Here is a 7,867-nt window from a genome sequence, read left to right on the forward strand (position 1 = left end):
TCTATCTATCTATCTATCTATCTATCTATCTATCTATCTATCTATCTATCTATCAACTATTTATCCATCCTATTTGCATGGAAACATAGAAAATTGATTCAGTTTCAAATCTCAACTCCTCTCAAGCTTCAGGATGCAGTGCACACCTTACATGCAGTAGATGTCCCTGCATACACATTCTTGGATGTGGTTCTTAGGTATTGTTTTAAAGTTGAGACTACCCTGAGGCTTTGAACATTTGAAATGGGATTTTCCCTGAGCCATATTGTCTGCTTGTCTTTATGCTCTCTCACTGAGTAATTAAAATTTCTTTTTGGTGATTGTGTTTAAAATTGTGTTTGGTCCCACCAGCCTGGGAGCACATAGGGAGGGACCCATGGCTCCAGCTGTATATGTAGGGGAGGATGGCCTTGTTGGATATAGGTGGGAGAGGAGATCCTTGGTCACCAGAAGACTGGATGCCCCAGCGTGGGGGAATTCAAGGACGGATGGGGAAGTGGAAGTGGGTGGGTGGGTGGGGGCACACGTTTATAGAAGCAGGAGAAGAAGGATGGGATACAGGGTTTCGAGGCAGGGAACTGGGAAAGGGGATAACATCTAAAATGTAAATAAATAAAATATCCAAAAATATTGTGTTTGGTGATCGTGTGGAATTACATGTCTAAATTTCCACATAACGCAGACTGAACATTGGCAGATGTGCACTGATTACAAATGCACATCAGGATGTCAGTACTTTGTTGCCTGTCCTCTGTAAAACAGAACATAGGACATGGAGCTGATGGGCGCCACCTTAAATTGGGACACTATGTACATTTCACATACTTGAGTGTGAGATGCTTAGACGCCACCATGGCTAAACTTCTCTCTTCCCTATGTTCGCTTTCATCTAAATATATGGATTTTGAGTAGGCTTGAGATCGTTTTCAAATACCATTTTTTTCCTAACAGAATTCTTCTTCTTTTTTTTTTCCTAACTTATATTATAGACTTCCAGTTTCATCTCCCAAACACAACTCATACTTTCCTGCTTCTTACCATCTGCTAGGACCCAGCATCTGCCATTTCCCGCCTACTTCTTCTGTACCCCTGGTAGTCTGTGATTACACACTCGCAACTATGGTATTGGTGCAGAGGCGTGGCACCCAGATGGCTCTTTTGAAAATGTTCTCACCCACCACTGCCCCCAAGTAAACCTATTGTGCTCAGAATAAAATTCAGACTTCTGATGATGACATAAAGATACTGGCTCCTGGCTCTTGTGTACTTTTCTTTCTTCTGTCTTTTTACTTCTTCCCATCCTTCCTTCCTCTCTCTGCAACTCACCTACCCATTTGCTCTTTCACAGGGACCACATGTTAGCCTTGGAACACAGGTCTTGTATTTCTTTTGATTTTATCAGATCCTGTTTCTTGGGTTCTGTGCATGACTGGTTCCCTTTGTCCCTCAGCTTTCAGGTTAAGGATCATTTCTTCAGTCTTACCCTTCCTGTGTGAGTCCTCTCTCCCAACTGAATTACCCTCCAGCTACCTTCATTTTACACACAGAACTTTTCATGCTTTCAATTTATTTGGCTTCCCAATTTCCTGCATTCAAGGTTGCACCTCACTACACGTATGTAATCTCTGTGGTGATAGAGAGCACTCCTTTTCTCTTGAGACTATCCTAATGTCTCGGACATTGCTCAGCAAATACTTGTGAAACGGGTTAACAATGTTTTTACCAAGAGCATATGCTTACAGTCTGTGCAACTGTTGAGGAGATCCAAGCCCAGTGGTAGACACAAATGAAAAGTCTGGTTCTTTTCCAAGTGTTTTTAGAAACAGAGAAAATCAATAACCATCAAAAAATTACTATTTCTTTTCCTGACAAAAATTTGTCTCAATGTTTAACACATGTTAATGCTAATCCAGTTTATATCCAAGGGAACATATATGTAAGAGAATAAACAACTTTCAAAGCTAGAAGAAAGGAAAAGTAAAGAGACTTCTAGGTCAGTGGCTGCCAAAATTTTCCATAAAGGGCCAGAAAATAGTAAATATTTTAGGCTTTGCAGGCTATACAGTCTCTGACGAAGACGTTTGCCTTGATTGTCACTGGATGACTGTACACAGAATTGTACACTCCAGGTACATCTGTGTTTCATTAGAATCTCACCTACTGACATTACAATATGGATTTCATATACTCTCTGCCTAACATGAATCATTGATCTTATTTTTCTTATTTTCTTCAATAATTTAAAATATGAAAACATTATTATCTTGCAGGCCACATAAAAGCCAGGTTTGAGCAGATCTGAGCTGAGGCCTGTACTGTGCTATCTAGATATATTTAATTTTACCCAACTCCCACTCCTTTGGCCTGAATAAATTGATATGAATTCTCCCTCATAATAACCTCCCCAAGCCTCATTTGTGTAGTAATGGAAGGAATACTTTATGTTATATAGCTTTCTCATTGGATAACACATGTTTTCTGAAAATTATTTTCATAAATTCACATTAACCTGCAGGTTCCTCCTGTACCCTACTCTACTATTCTATGTTCTGCTACTGCGGTGCTTCCATCCCTCCTCCTCTCTCAGCTGGAGACTATGCTTGGGAAAAATGAAAGAAAGATAAATAAAAATATAGCATATGTTCTATGCACTATATTCTAAAGAAAAATATAATCTAGCATCATTTAAAGATAATTATAAAATTAGGAACAAGGAACATTTACAATAGCCCCTTCCTACTCATGTTTCTTCTTTAAACATCCAACAAGGCCTTACTCTTGCCTTCTTATTCCAAGTCCTCTGAGGGTTCCACTTCACTATATTTAGATCTTAAGTGTCTTACAGAGGCCAATGGGTTGGAGGCTTTGTATCCACACTGTATTGTTACTTGGAGGAAATGGGACCTTGAGCACCTGATGCCAACAGGAACAATATTTGGCCCTTGTGATGTACCTCTGAAAGAGATGCTAGAATCTCACCCCCTTCTTATGTATTTACCTTCATAGCTGCTGACAACTTGAAATGGTTAAGTTTTTTCCAGCATGTGTTTCTACCACCAGAACCAAAGCAGCAGAACAAGGGACCACAGGACTGAAATCTCAGGAACTGTGGGCCCAGATAAATTCTTCTTCTTCCCAAGTTAGTGTTCTGTCAGAGCAATGGGGAGCTGACAGACACCATTTTGGCTACCATCCAGTTCCAAACTCACCTTTTTCTTGTTCACTGTCTGAACAATAATCATATTCCCAACTCCTACCCAGTCTTTACTCCTAAGTTTTTCTCTTAGGTCATGATGCCTGCATCTTCACAAACCTCAACATCCACTCTTTTTATATATTCCAACCTACTTAAATATATTCACACACAATTTTGCTATCTTTTACAAATATTGTCATAAAACACTACCAATTACTCTTTTGACTGATGTATTTGTTATGTGGGCAAAGGTAAACAGAGCTGTCTCATTCTTGATCCATGCAGCATCCCCTGGCATGGCCAGAGAAAGTGCTACAAGACTTTCTTAAATCAACTCCTTCTGTCCAAAAGATCACCACTTAGAAATGCACAGATATCTTGGGCTGAGAACGTGATGTCTCCAAGGCAGTAGCAAATGGTTGGTAGGAATTCTTGGTTTCCTAAGGCTAACAAGAGTTCAAACGTTGCTATATTTGATAGGAAGCATACCAGAGATACTAAGATCCAGGCCTTAAAATTTTTTTGAGAGTAATAATATTCGACTTTGAGAAGTCTGTGACTAAGGGGCTCTTCTCTGTGTTTCTTCTGTGTTACTTACTCCTCTTTGTCGTTACCTTCATCCATCATTTGCCGTCATATCCTCAAATCCTCTGACATGCTGGATACTGCTCTTGCTCTACATGCTTCCAGTCTTCGGTTTATTTCCTCTTTTGCCAAATTCATCATTTTATGTTTGGAACTTAGACATTAAGGTTATCTCTGAGTGTACCCATCTCTCTTCTCTTTCTTTAGTTCAGCCAAATGGCATCCATTACTAGTTAAACACCAATGACATGTGGGTTATATTTTAATGTACACTCATTTCCTCCAGCTCCAAGACCAGTTTTCCTGTCCAATGTATGGTGTAGGAACATTCCATGTGGTTGCACTCTGGTCATGTTGATGCTGTCTCTTGGCAATGCTGCATACTTGAAAGGCTCCATCTACACGCAAGCTTTGCTGCACACCAGTAGTGCCTTTGCTCCCCTGAACGGACTCCTGTCATTTGTCAAAGCCTGGGTGACATAGTTTCTACTTTGTGAACCACCACAGGCCTGCAGACTGGCTGTGCTGAATGAGTACCCACAATGCTTTATTCTTTGTATGTGCTAGTGATAATTTTGTTTGATGACAACCTTCAGTTCCTGTCATAGACCCTTGGCTCATGTTCAGATATTGATTATGGTGCATATTTAAAGAACTACACCAAACAGTGTGGCATTCATTTGTAAGGACGACTACATAAAACTTTGAGGAGTCAAGTTTGACACTGCCTTATCCAAAGGCAACTGAAAACAGAGTTCTGTGGTTCTGTTTGGAAGGTTCTGAGGCAAGGAAGCCTTCAGAAAGAGGAGTATTCTTCACAAATAGAATAATGTGCTTTGTGTTTGTCAACCATGGTGGCCAAAACAACTTCAATGTTGCAAACAAATATTTTTCCCTTTGGCTTTAAATGATTTTTGAGAAAGGCATAGAATAGTCACTTTGCATCTGTAGACCATTCAAACTTAAAGTAAATCTGCCAACTTTCTGGGATCCAGTAACCTCTGCTAGGATCCTGGGTTGATGTGGTCAGTTCCAGCAAATGAATTTTAATTAAGTGTGCTGGAGACTATTTTGAGAAATATCAACATACAACTTAGTTCTTTTTACACCACAACCAGAATGACATTTAAACTTCACATACACACACACACACACACACACACAAATACAACAACAACAACAAAAAATAACAGGAGAGTTGCTGGTTATTATGGCTGCAAAATATAGCGAGAGAAGGCACAATTCTTGGATTCAAAAGAAAAATATTCCTATGTAGTGTTTTTTTCTCTTTTGCAACTTAAACTCTGAACTCACAGGGTATATACAGGCTTCCTCTAGTACAATAAAATATTATACTTGGTCAAAGCTAACCTGCTCAAAATTTTTTTTCTACCACATTGGGAAGCATTTTCTTGACCTATCTTATTTCTTCTAATCATTGTCCTCCGCCCCTTCACTGGAGAATTTCCTATTATTTAGCAACATATGGATGAAACATTTTTTTCAGTAATCATGTCTGAACAAAGTAATCATTCTCTCATTAGCCAATTATTCTTCAGACTCACAGAGAACAGGCAGATTTGCTAGAGAGTTACTTTTACCAAGCCCATGCAATCAGATCCCACACGTGCCTTATTCAAATGGCCTAATTCAGAGATCACAGCAGAGATAACAGAAGTACAGAAGTTTCTTACTTTCTTTTCCTACAGACATCCTATCTCAAGAGTGTTGTCATCTCGTCAACTCAGAAGAGCCAGTCAGAAGTGGAATGCACAGTAGGTTGTTTAAGGGAAGAAATTATAAATGATAGAGGTCTGCTCATGTCAGGGATTTTGCCTATACAGTTCTTCAAAGTTTCTCTTCTCCCTTCTTCTGAGTCAACCTAGTGACTTTACACAGTTCTCTTATTTTCTAGAATGCCATTTTAATTTTTTCAAAGCCCACTTTTAATGATGATCCTTAAATGCTTTAACCTCCTTTCTAGCCTACCACCTACCACAGGTAGTGGAAAAGAAAGGATACAAGGGGAAGTGAACCAGTTTAGAAAGGTACTTTTGAGAAAATCCCATCTGCATTGTCAGAAAATGAGCAGGTGAGTTCATAGGTCAGAGGCAGCAGCTAGATCTACTGGCAAACATTTCACTGATATTCCAGCAGTCTAGTTTGGTAGAGTTGGGATAGAATCAGCAGTAGTAGCACGGCCTAGCAGAGACAGTCAGGCCTCAGTCTTGGCATGAGTAAGCAGGAAGGACCCAGAGGGATACCAGAAGTTCTCAGCTGTGCCTCTCTGAGAGAAGTAAAGATTAACGAAAACAAAAGACCAATAAGCTAAGTGTTGCATAGTAGCTCTATAGGAAAGTCTAGCTCAGGCTTTGTTCCTGTCTGTCCAGTCCTTTTCACACTCCCTGCAAATACCACCTTTCCTCCATAGGTCTTGTCTCACCACATGTCTTGCCTCAGAACATGAGTAGCAAAATTCCACATGCATCTTTCTCAGCTGACATCACTCTGTCAATCGGCTGGAGTCTGCAGAAGTGGCAAGAAGCCACAGTACAGCACCAGAAGTTTTATGATGTGTTTCTCTCTAGGAAGTCCAGACAAATGGAGCTCAACTATGCAATGTAAAGTGGACCAATACATTCCTGTTGTTAGCTTTGCAAAGAATCCCTCATCACACGTCCTTTCACGTTTTGCTTTAACAGAACATCCTTTTTACCTGTGTCTGCTTCAGTGAAACGTTTCTTCAATAGTCTGCCTTAGCCTTTCACCTGTGTTCACATCATCGAAATGTTCCTTCATGTGTCTGCTTAGCAAAACACCATCCAACACAGCTGACTTTCAAAAGACCCCTTAAGTTTCCACTTCAGTAGAACCTGCTAGATTAACAGCACTACCAAAGAGGTAAGTGTCAGTATCTGGCCCTACACATCCCAGTGCTTTCAATACAGCTTCTTTATATTTGTTGGGGAAGGTAACTATCACAAAACAGTCATAGCTCATTTCATTCCAGTTGTTACAACCGAATACCATGATCTGTTAGTTTATAACCCAAATGAATTGTTTCTCCCAATTCCTATAACTAGAAATTTCAGGAGCAGGGTAAATTTGACTGGTTTAGTGAGGATTCACAGTTGGGTTTGTACATGGCCAATGTTTAACTGAGCCCTTACCTGATGGGTGGGTGTGTTATCATTTGAATGCTGAATCTGAAGTTGAGTTGTAATACTGAGGTGGGGTGCGGTCAGATTTAGGATCTGGTAGATTATGCTCCATGTTTTAGTTAGTCTCTGGGGAAACTCCCCAGAAAGGACCTAAGGACTCTTCTCAATTCCTTTCCTCTGTTCTTTTCCTTTCCTTTCCTTTCCTCTTCTCTTTTCTCCTCTCCTCTCCTCTCCTCTCCTCTCCTCTCCTCTCCTCTCCTCTCCTCTCCTCTTCTTTCCTTTTCTTTTTTATTTTATTGGACATTTTCTTTAAGTACATTTCAAATGTTATCCCCTTTCCCAGTTCCCTCCTCGAAATCCCCTGTCCTATCCTCACTCCCCCTGCTTCAATGAGAGTGTTCTCCCACTCACTCACTCACTCACTCACTCACTCACTCACTCCCATCTCCCTGCCCTTAAATTCCCCTACCCTGGAGGAGCCAGCCTTCACAGGACAAAGGGCCTCTCCTCCCATTGATGCCTGGCCAGGCCATCCTCTGCTACATATTTGGCTGGAGCCATGGGTCCCTCCATGTGTACTTCTTTGGTTGTAGGTGTGAATGCTGATTCCGTTATCATCTCCTCCATCACTATCCACTATGTGTGTGTGTGTGCATGTGTAATTTTTATGAGATTCTACTGGAAGATTTAGTTTTGCAGTTTCTGACCTCTGTGTTTCTAAAAAGAGGATGCATACCTTCAAAATTTAGTTTCCATCTTTAATTCAAGGTTACCAAGTGTTTGCAGGTAAAGTCTCAGATTATCAGAAATCATAGTAGGAAAATTCTTGGGCAAAAAGAAATTAAGACCATGCAGTTACCCAAACACTATTTGAGTCATTACCAAACAAAGATTAAATGTGTAAGTTCTAGCCCCTCTTCAACCA

Source organism: Grammomys surdaster, unplaced genomic scaffold (genome assembly GCF_004785775.1).
Source record: "Grammomys surdaster isolate TR1022 unplaced genomic scaffold, NIH_TR_1.0 125600, whole genome shotgun sequence".
Classification (NCBI taxonomy): Eukaryota; Metazoa; Chordata; class Mammalia; order Rodentia; family Muridae; genus Grammomys; species Grammomys surdaster.